This window comes from Octodon degus, unplaced genomic scaffold (assembly GCF_000260255.1).
Source record: "Octodon degus isolate 3935 unplaced genomic scaffold, OctDeg1.0 scaffold00180, whole genome shotgun sequence".
In the NCBI taxonomy this organism is placed as follows: domain Eukaryota; kingdom Metazoa; phylum Chordata; class Mammalia; order Rodentia; family Octodontidae; genus Octodon; species Octodon degus.
In genome coordinates this window covers 1889353-1900659 of record NW_004524756.1, presented here as the reverse complement: position 1 = coordinate 1900659, position 11307 = coordinate 1889353, and positions in this window count along the sequence as shown.

Here is an 11307-nt window from a genome sequence, read left to right as displayed (position 1 = left end):
TCTAGCAAACAGTAAGAAACAGCCATGAGTTACTAAACAACTTAGAACAGTGGTGAGTATACATTTTTACACAACAGAAAACACAAGATTTACATATATAATCTAAAATGTGAGTTGAGGGCTGGGGAGATGGCTCAGTAGAATAAACACTTCCCTGGCAAGTGTGAGGGCCTGAGTTCAATCCCCAGTTCCGCCAAAAAAAAAAAATAAATAAAATAAAATGTGAGTTGACCCATTACATTCCCCACTGGTTTTATCTGGGAATCAAACCATTGATTCAGCTAAAATCCCCAAGTTGTTATAAATGTCCCGAGAGTATGAGGGGTTCATAGTTAGATCTCAGCGCCATTAACTTGACGGTCTGGATTTTTTTTAAACATACTTAAACAGTTTACAAAACACGGCCCAACAGAACCAAGAGAAACAGGAAAACAGGTCCAACTGAGGGAGGTATAAGGAGGCATCGAAAATAGTCTCCAGGCCGGGGAGATGGCTCAGTGGAGTAAGTGCTTCCCTGGCAGGCGCAAGGACCTGAGTTCAATCCCCAGTTCCACAAAAGAAAAAAAGAAAAGAAAATAGTCTTCAATTTTTTCTTTTCCTTTGGCTACATTACACCCCAATTGTTTCACATGTTGTTCTGCTATTTTGCCAAAGAATAGGTTTTTAGCAACACTAAATATCATAGCATATGTTTAAATCTCTCAAGTCTTACTCACAAACCTTTGTGGTGATGTTGTATCAGATTATTTTTGACATGGGGTTACCACTGCTAATCTACTCAAACAGCAAGGAACATTAGTTAACAACAGAGTGAGTAGGTGAGTTATATCTGCCATGTCCCCACTGGGTTTTTTGTTTTTGTTTTTTTTTTTTTTTGGAACCAGGGATTGAACTCAGGCCCTTACGCTTGCCAGGGAAGCGCTTATTCTACTGAGCCATCTCCCCGGCCCCTCCCCACTGGTTTTTTTGTGCCACCTCTTAAACTGTAACATCAGCCAGGTAGTTTCCTCTTTTGTCTTGAGGTCTGGCCCACAGTGGGCAGCATCCATCTCTTTCAAGCTGTAAAGTCACCTTATCTTTAATTTTGTCTCCTTGAGGGCCTAGCCCTATCTGACTGCCTATAACATTTTTAATCTAACTCAGCTGCCTGCAACATTTTCCCTCTGAAGAAGTAACCGGGACTGCCTTGAAGGTGTATGGGCGATGACCACTCTGGCTACTTCAGGCTGAAATGGGCCTCAGTTGTTGACTGGCAGTCAGAGACACTCTTCAGAGGTTCTACATAAAGGCTCTCAGTAGACACCATGCATTTTTATCTTGGGTAGGCAGAATGGCTTTAAATCTAAAGGAAGCAAAGCCAAAGAAACAAACATTCATAACACTAGTCAACACATTTTGTAGGTCCATTAGCAGATATCTCTCTTTTTTTTTTTCTTTTCTTTTTTTTTTTTTTTTGTGGAACCGGGGGTTGAACTCAGGCCCTTGTGCATGTCAGGCAAGCGCTTATTCTAATGAGCCAACTATCCAGTCTCAGCAGATATCTCTTTAACGTGTGGTTTAATTCCTTTTATCTTCTATGGCCATTGGGTACTGGGGCATATGAATTGCTGGACCTCTGGAAAATACTGAGTACTTTCTGGTTGACAAGTGGGGCCACTGTCTGGGTAACTGACAAATCTGCATAAGCATCTATTAAAAGTTTAACAGGCTTTCTCCTTATATTGGCTGTTAACATGGGTTTCCTCAGGCTGAAAGGGGAAGACCCAGGACTACTTCAATCTGAAACCTTCTCTGACTCCATCATGAACGCTTTTTTTTTTTTTTTTTCTTTGCAGCAGCTTTGGACATTTTTTTTTTTCCAGAACCGGGGACTGAACTCAGGTCCTTGCACTTGCCAGGCAAGTGCCTATTCTACTGAGCTATGCTCTGGACATTTTTTGCTTGAACTGTCCCTTCTCTCTGTCTGGGTCCAGGGAAGCATAACTTCTTTTTTCCTGACTGGCCTTCTTTTCTGTAGGCTGCTATTATCAACACTCTCATTTTCTATTTATAATTCCATTCTGTATCCTTTTTACTATGAAACACCTCAACTCAGACAAATTCATTCCTGCAAACCCTTCTAACTTCTGCAGCTTGTGTCAGATAACTGGGGTCCACTGAGTAAGGTACAATTTCTTGGTTTTAAGGCTGCCTGCAGGTAGCCCTGCCCAAGGAATATGAAGATAGCCTTCCTTGTAATGAGGCAGGAAACCCAGAGAAAGCTCAGATCACCTGGGCTCCATCAGGTGGACAGTTAGTTTAGGCTTTAATATTGTCTCTATAGATAAAATCTGGTGGATCCCAGTAAAAGGAATTTTAATCTAGCATGTTTGTTAACAGATTTTACCTGCATGATTACCTGGGTTTTGGTATCTTCTAGGACAGAACAAATTTTCTTTTTTTTTTAATAATTATTATTTTATTTATTTGTTTATTTATTTATTTATTTATTTTGTGTGTATGTGTGTGGCCAGCTCAGCCCACCAGGGGGCTGGGCTGGCTGGCATGTGGTGCTGGGGGATTGAACCACAGTCCCTGTGCTTTGCTTAGCTTAGCTTGTTCTAAGTAGGTGCTTTAAACCACTGAGCCATCTCGCCAGCCCCGGCTCCGGCTCAGTGGTTTAAAGCACCTACTTGGAACAGGCTTGGGAAAGCACAGGGACCGCGGTTCGATCCCCCAGCACCACATGCCAGCCAGCCCCGCCCCCTGGTGGGCTGAGCTGGCCACACACACACACACACACACAATAAATAAATAAATAAATGTTGAAAAAAAATTTTAAAAAATAAATAAATAAAATAAAAAAAAGATAAACCACTGAGCCATCTCACCAGCTCCAGCACAAATTTTCTGATAAATTATAGCTTGTATAATCAAAGCACAAGCATTTGAGCTAACAGGTAAATGTATAAACTTTGAGGCTAGCAATTATAACTCACTAGCTTTTAGACCCCTTTATTTATGGAGTCTGACAGTTTATTGTAAGCCCCTCTAGCTATACTTATAATTATCTCTAAATTTTGAGAACGTATGAAAAACAGATTAATACCTTATTTTTTACTGTTAATGCTTTTTTTTTTTTTTTGGTCGAATCGGGGATTGAACTCAGATCCTTGCATTTGCCAGTCAAGCGCTTATCCTACTGAACCATCTCCCCGGCCCCCTGTTAATGCTTTTAAGTAACTGAAGTACAGTTTGGCATATTTTCCTAGCTACACCTGTGTTTACTATCAGCATAAAATACCTGAGTTACATCAGAAATCAACCAGGCTAACTTAATAAGCTTATCGTTATTTTTTGTTGTTGTTGGCGGAACCAGGGGTTGAACTCAGGCCCTTGCGCTCGCCAGGGAAGTGCTTATTCCACTGAGCCATCTCCGCAGCTCCTAAACTTATCATGAAATACACAGTATTCAGTCAGATTAAACCAATGTCCCATTCATTTTTTGATATGGCCCCTATTGTAAGCAAGGGGCATTATAGAGACATTTATCCTTTTAACACTGGCTCTGAGTGTTATGATCTAAAAACAAGGCTTGCTCTATCTATAGGCCCAAAGCTATTGGACACTGTAGCCAGTGTCTCTAGAACTTTTTTTTTTTTATATTTATTTGTTTATTTATTTATTTTGTGTGTGGCCAGCTCAGCCCACCAGGGGGCGGGTGGGCTGGCATGTGGTGCTGGGGGATTGAACCCAGGTCCCTGTGCTTTGCTTGGCTTAGCTTGTTCTAATTAGGTGCTTTAGACCACTGAACCATCTCACCAGCCCCAAAAATGGAATAAGGTTTTTGTTTTTTGTTTTTTGTTTTTTTTTCTCTAAATGCCCTAAGGGGTGGTTTGGCTGGCTGGAGTGTTGTGGGGATCAAACTCCAGCAACCTGAGGCTGACAGCTTTGTGGAAGCAGCCACTTAAACAACTGAGCTAAGGCCAGGCCCCCTCTAGAACTTTTTTTACAGTGACAGGATTTTATCTGTACATGAACAATATATCTCAGTTATAGCTAAAACAAGATGATGATGACTGGAATGAAGGTCAGGGTTAAAGAAGACAAAGAGACCTGTGCCAATATCCAGCAACAGTCTGGGTTTTTTCCTCTAGTCATGATTACTCAGGGCTCCTCCACGGAGAAGACAGGTAGAGATAACAGTATGGCCAGAGGGAGGAGGCAGGCTCAGCACCCTTCAGTCCTACTGAACCACCTGGGAAACCGAGTCTGAGCTCTGGGGCCTCCGCCTAAGAGTGCAGTCTGACTTCTAGTGGCTGCCTTAGCAGTCAGGGCATGGCTTGTGGGCCTCTTAAGGCAGTCCCTCTTACAGTGGCCTGGCTTCTGACAGCAGTCACAATGAATTTCATCAACAGATGAACCGCATTGTCACTGAGCTCTTCTTGGAGCCCAGAGAATCAGACTTAGGGTCTGTTTTGAGGCCGCAACAAAGGCAGCCATTTTTGATCTCTTTGCTTTTTCTCCCTGGTTTTCTCCCAGTTCCAATTATAGGACATTGTTTCGTTAGTGCCCTATAAAGTACCGGATTTAATCAATTTTTACCTGAGCAATGGTGCTTGTGATCCCATTGGTTGACGATAGATTTGTCCCACCTCTCATCCATCTAAAAGAGTCCCCATTTTCTCTATCTTGGCCCAACGTGATTTTGCCCTATAAAAATAACCTGGAACAGACAGCTTCCTGGGCAACCCGCGCGGGGCCCCCCTTGTCTTCTATGAGACAGAAGCTTTCTTTCCCAATAAATATTCTACTCTCAAACTTTGTTTGTTCCTAAATTCATTCTTCGTTTTTAGAGAACACGAACTCGTTTAGGTCAGGAGATCATTACCCCCATATCAGAACGAGCAAGTTCTGAGGGTCATGGTCGGGGGTCACAGCCACTTATCAGTTCAAACTGCCACTGTGACCATGTGGGATTGGCCGGTCCTCCAGGGATGGCGTCCAGAACAGCAAACTTTGAGTCATTTCAGAGGTTCATGGTCAAGATCAATCCAAGCCTGAATGTAAGTGATCTGGTCAGGGTGTCTCAGATTTCCAAAGATGACTCTCCAGACCTGGTAAGCAAGAAAAAGGTTAAAAGAGCCTTCTGGAGGCCAAGCGGCCTAGGGGAAGAAGGGCCATTCCAATTCAGAGAAGGTTCAATGTTTTCGGGGGGACACAGAGTCTCCATACTCTGAGGCTTGTTGTCTGAAATCCTGAAAATTATTTAGAAAACATTATAGGGGCGACAAAGACACAGAAACAGAAGCAGACTGACACATAGTTATTAGACAGACAAACAATCAGCTGAAATACACAAAAACAAAACAAAAAACAGATCCGAGACTCTGATCCGCCATCATTGAGAGAGTCGAGTCCAGGGGCTATCGTTACATCTAACACTGCCTAGGACTCCCAGATGGGCACCCAAACAGAACACATACAGATACAGATGTCTTGCTGCTAAGAACTTACAGATGGCTCCGAGGTTCGAATGATAAACTTTAGACCACCCTGGGGCCAGAAAGTCTCCCCTCGGGAAATGGTTTCAGAAAACGCTGGTTCCTCAGATTGATCCCCAGTAAAGGGGATCCTGGACAAGCCCCCAAATGTTATGGGTCGCTCAGAATAGGAACCAGATCAGCCAGATTGGAATTTGGAAAGCCATTTATTACTGAGCTCAGGGCCCCCATCAGCTCTCACACAGGAGAGGACGGAAAGATGCCTCCCCCAGGAAGCAGGGGGGTTTTATTTTTTTGCAAAAAAAAAAGTCATTTATTTTTAAAAGTAATAGTGCAGTGGTAAAAATACAGCACTCAGGGCAACCTAGAGCTCTTTTCAATATAGATTTTTGCTGTCATTGCTTCTAATACAGTCTGAGAATCCCTTAATCCAAAATGCTTGGAGCCAGAAATATACAAGATATCAGACTCTGGAATATTTGTATAACCATCGTAAGATATCATGGTGATGAGAAAATCTTAACACAAAATTCATTTATATTTCGAATGCATCTTGGTAAAGGAAATTTTGTGCAATATAATTAGTGGGCCTGTGAAGGGGAGTTTTAAAACATGGAACCACATTCCATTTGGTAAACAAATTCATTGTCTGACACAAAACAACGCTTTCAGGATATCTGTGACCACTAGTCAAACTAAATTTCCTGGGGCTTTGTGTTAGTTTCTGGCTATCTTGCACCTGTGTACCTGGAGGCAACCTTGCATAGCCCGAGGTTACAAAAAGTTAAAGCCCATTTAATTTCCTTTTGAAGTCATCTCTGTAAGCTAACTTTGTTAACAGGAACTGGTGAGGGTTACAGGAATTGGTGAGAGTTATAGGAATTTTATCTAGCAAACAGTAAGAAACAGCCATGAGTTACTAAACAACTTAGAACAGTGGTGAGTATACATTTTTACACAACAGAAAACACAAGATTTACATTTATAATCTAAAATGTGAGTTGACCCATTATAGTAACTTCGTAGTTTTAACCTATACATAGGTAACTAATAGCTCATAGCTTCCCCAAAAGCCTTTGTTCTTTCCATGCACTATCACTGCAAGGGTGGGGGATGTAGCTCAGTGGTACAGCACCTGCCTAAAGAACTTCTCAAAAAAAAGCAGGGGGATACTGAGAAAATGCAGGAATATGGGCAGGACTTGGGGATCCTGTTAAGGACTTCTGCAAGGGAGACATTATGTTAACTTTGAGCTATTTAATCTGCAGGAAGTCCTTCACTAGTGAGATCCCTGCAGCTACAGTCTTTATCTGAGGTTGGAGCCTGGTGACCTTAGCTGTGGCATCTTGTCTTGTCCTTTGAGGCCTCACGGTTTCACCCACTGTGATTGGTCTCAGAGGGACCAGGGACTCCCACAGGTTCACTTACTATGAGTCTGTTGCCCTGAGCTTCAGGCAAACTCACAAGTAAACTTGAGAAGTCTGTTGCAGGGCCAGGAAGATGGCTCAGTAGAATAGGCGCTTCCCTGGCAAACGCAAGGGCCTGAAAAAAGAAAAGAAAAGAAAAAAAAGTCAATTGGGTGATATCAGTCCTGCTCACAGCCACTTCATGGTGATCTCCATCTCTCTGAGCAGTTTCTCCCTCTCTCTGTCTCTCCCCCTCTCTCTTTTTGTATTTTAGGGAAGGGTCTACAAGGTGTTCAGGAACTCACTACTAAATCAGACTCTTTTTTTTTTTTTTTTTTTTTTTTGGTGGAACCAGGGAATTGAACTCTGGCCCTTGCACTTTCCAGGGAAGTGCTTATTCCACTGAGCCATCTCCCTGGCCCTAGATCAGACTCTTAATGATCTCCCTGTTTACATCCTCTCAAGAGCAGGGATTATAGGCAAGCGCCACTACACCCAGTCTCTTGCCTTCTCAGTGCACCCCAGGGGCAGGGCCAGCAAGGCAGGCCCAGGGGGATCGAACCCTGGCTCCTGTGCCTGCTTGCAGGAGCTTTAATCTGCTGAGCTATTTGGCCAGCCACTCAGCAGTTTGTTTGTTTTTCTTTTTTTGGAACCGGAGATTGAACTCAGGCCCTTGAGCTTGTCAGGCAAGCACTTATTCTACTGAGCTATATCCCCGGCCCATTGAGCAGGTTTTCAATCAGATCCGGATGTAGAAGTTCTTCAGGACAGTATAAAAGACATACACCCAGAACTTGTTCCTGGCTTTGTTCACAGTACAACACCCTGCTTGCTAGCTTTTTTGTTTTGTTTTATTGTTTTATCTAGGGTGTTTTTTATTGCTTTTTCTCCCTTTTACTCAGCCCAAGCTTGCTCTGCAGATCCAATGTCTCCCTCACTTTCTACTTTTCTCAGACTTGGCCACTGCTCTTTATTCATTTTGTTCAATCCTTTGTTCAAAATGAGGACTTAAACTAACTTGGAATCTAACTCTAAAGGGAGAGGTGGGCAACCCAAAACCCACTAACATTTAATTGGTGAGCCACAGTTCCTTTTGTTTGCCACTCTTCGTTTTGTTTTGGTACCAGGAACCAAACTCCAAACCTCATGTTTGCCCAGCAGGCCAGGGACCTCTGCTACTGAGCTATATTGCCTGCCCAGAGCCACTTTTAGAGAGTGTTTTTGTTTTTGTTCAGGGTCTGATTATGCAGCTTGGACTCCTAGTGATTCTCCTGATTTCTGCCTCCCTAGTGCTGGGATTATGCACCACCAAGCCCCGACTCAAGGGCCTTATTTATTTATTTATTTATTTTTTATTTATTTGGCAGGACCAGGGATTGAACTCAGGCCCTTGCACTTGCCAGGCAAGTGCTTATTCTACTGAGCTATCTCCCTGGCCCCAAGAGCCACTTTTTTTTTTAATTTATTTATTTATTTTTGTAGAACCGGGGATTGAACTCAAGACCCAAGAGCCACTTTTAGAAGGAACTACCCAATAACATCATGGGAGCCTGCTGTGGTTTCCATCTAGATGGGCCCCAAAAGCAGCGCATGCTCAAAAGCAGGGCTTTGGGAATGTGATACCCCTTAGGAGAATAGGTAATTTACGGCTAAATTGAGGCTGGAAGATGAAGCCTGGTCTGAGAGAGTGAGTCTCCAGGTTCAAGGCCTGGAGCTGTTTTCGTCCTTCCTATTGTAACCCAAAAATCAAAAACCGAACTCAATTTAAAAGCGCTTTATTTAACTGAGCTCAGCGGCGGCACATACTCCGGTCTCCAAGTATGTGCCCACTTAGTCTAGGTGAGGCACAGTTTTTATTTATTTATTTATTTATTTTTTGGAGGAACCAGGGATTGAACTCAGGCCCTTGCCAGGGAAGCACTTATCCCACTGAGCCATCTCCACGGCTCAGAGGCAGAGTTTTTAAAGAGAAAAACCGTAAGAGTAGGGAGAGGGGAGATTTCACAAAGCTTATTTTGAGTTAGTCATGACCAAGGGTTAACTCTTTGTTTCCATAGACCAGGTTACATTTTGCAAACCCTATGGGAATATGTCCTTATTTGGCTTAGGTGTTGTTTTTGTTCCGTAGTCAGAAGGACGTCTGATGACAGTTTCACCCATTTTCAGGTGTTCTGTTTGTTCCTGTAATGGGAAGGACAGTTTAACTCATTTTGCAGAATGTTGAGGAACATTTCTTATCTTCTCTTGGAATGCTGAGAAACACTTTCTTATTTGTACAAACAGTCACATTCTTCAGGGAAGGCAAGGGTGGGGGGCTTACAAAACAAATCAAGGTTTTACAAAACAGAAGTTACAAAGCTTGTTAGAAGATGGAGTTTAAGTTGTCAGTTTATACCAAATAGTCCTTGTTAATCAAGTTACAGTGGAAACATACAGTTACAAAATTGGAATCAATTGCACAGGTTATAACACCTCCTTTCTTGATCTTTCTGTGAGCCTTTCTTCCTTTAAACTGTGGGTGTCCAGCACTGTGTCTCAGTGACAATAAAAGCCCACATAGTCCAAGTAAACTCACAGATGCTAACAAACAAGACAGAAGCTAAAAGGCCTATGCCACTTAATGATAGGGCATAGAAATGCACTGTTAGGCAATTTCTTCCTTCTGTGAGCCTAACATGTCCAGATAGCAGAGCCTTCAACATACTTAATAGGGTGTAGCCTCTTGCTTCTAGCCTATAAACTTATACAGCATGTTACTGTGCCCTGCTGGAGGCAATAAAAGAGAAATATGTACTTAAGCATACAAAAGCAGTTAAAAAAAATATAGGTGGGGCTGGTGTAGTGCAGCGGTACAGTGCTAGCATGCAGGAGGTCCTGGTGCTGAAAACAAAACATAAAAATAATAGATGAGGGTGAGGAGTATAGTTCTGTGATTAGAACCCTTGCCTAGCAGGCACAAGGCCCCAGGCTCAATTCACAGCACAAAATGTGGTCATAATAGATGAGAACTAGATCTGATGGTGTGTCTGTAATCCCAGTACTAGAGAGGTTGAGCCAGAAGGATTATGAATTCAAGGCTAGCCTGGACTACATAGCAACAAAACAAAACAAAAAATGGCTGCTCATTGCCTGGGGAGGGCTTGAATTTGAGATCCTTTAGCTCTGGACAACTGCTTAGAATCACCCCCCTTTTTTTTTTTTTTCACCAGGGACTGAACTTGGGATCTTGCGCTTGCCGGGTAGGTACTTATGCCACTGAGCTATGTCCCTGGCCCTGGTATCCCCTTTAAATACTGTAGTGATAGTTTGTTTTTGTTGTTCTTTTTATGGTACTGGAGATCCAACTCAGGGTTTTGTTACATTTAAGTACTACCTTTCACCTTTCAAAGCTCCTTTCCCCTTTGTGTTCACTTGTCTTTTTTTTTAGGGAAGGTCTACAGGGTGTTCAGGGTCTCACTACTAGATTGGATTTGTAGTGATCTGCCTTTTTACAGCCTCCCAAATGCTAGGATTATAGGCGCATGCGACCACTCCCAGTCTCAATTGCCATCTCAGCATCCCCCAGGGGGCGGGGCTGTTTGGCCGGCCCTTTCATCTTTTTTGAGACAGGGTCTATGCAGTTTAGGTGGGCCTTGAGCTCACTGTGTATCCCAAGCAGGTCTTGAATTTACAAGATCCTTCTGTTTCAGCCTCCCAAGTTCTAGAACTATAGGCATGTGCCACCACCTCCAGCCTGAATTTTTTTTTTTTTTTAATGTATTTGGTACAGGGTCTTACTATGCAGCTTGAACTTGTAGTGATCCTCCTGTGTCAGCCTCCCCAGAGCTTGGATTACTGGCATGCACCATACCTGGTCTTGGTGGCCGGCTCTGATGTTCATGGCATGCAGTACAGGGATCAAACCTGGGTTCTTGCACTTGCCTACGTAGGCACTTAGACCTCTGAGCAATCTCCATGGCCCCAGGCCTGACATTTTATTATGAATATCTCCAAGCATATAGAAAAGAAATAGTTGTAAGGGAACCCATGTACTCGCGATGTAGATGATAAACCAACATTTTGCCACATTTGCAGAACACATTTTTTTTTTTTTTAGTTTAGATATCATCAGTTTATTATAAAAGAGACATGGAAATTATGTACATGATGAAAGACGCAGAACTTCAGTGGAATGGGCACCATTGTGTGACGCCACTTCAACAGTGATTTACTTCACTCTACGTATTTTGCAAGAATGTCACCATCTCTAAACAAGAAATAATCCTTGTCGTCTAGAACTACTTTGGTGCCTCCATATTCTGGAAGAAGAACTTTATCTCCAATTTTCACACTAACTGGTTGGATCTCTCCACCCTTCCCCTTGGAGCCGGACCCCACAGCGACCACAGTTGCCTGCAGCACTTTGCCTTGAGATTTTT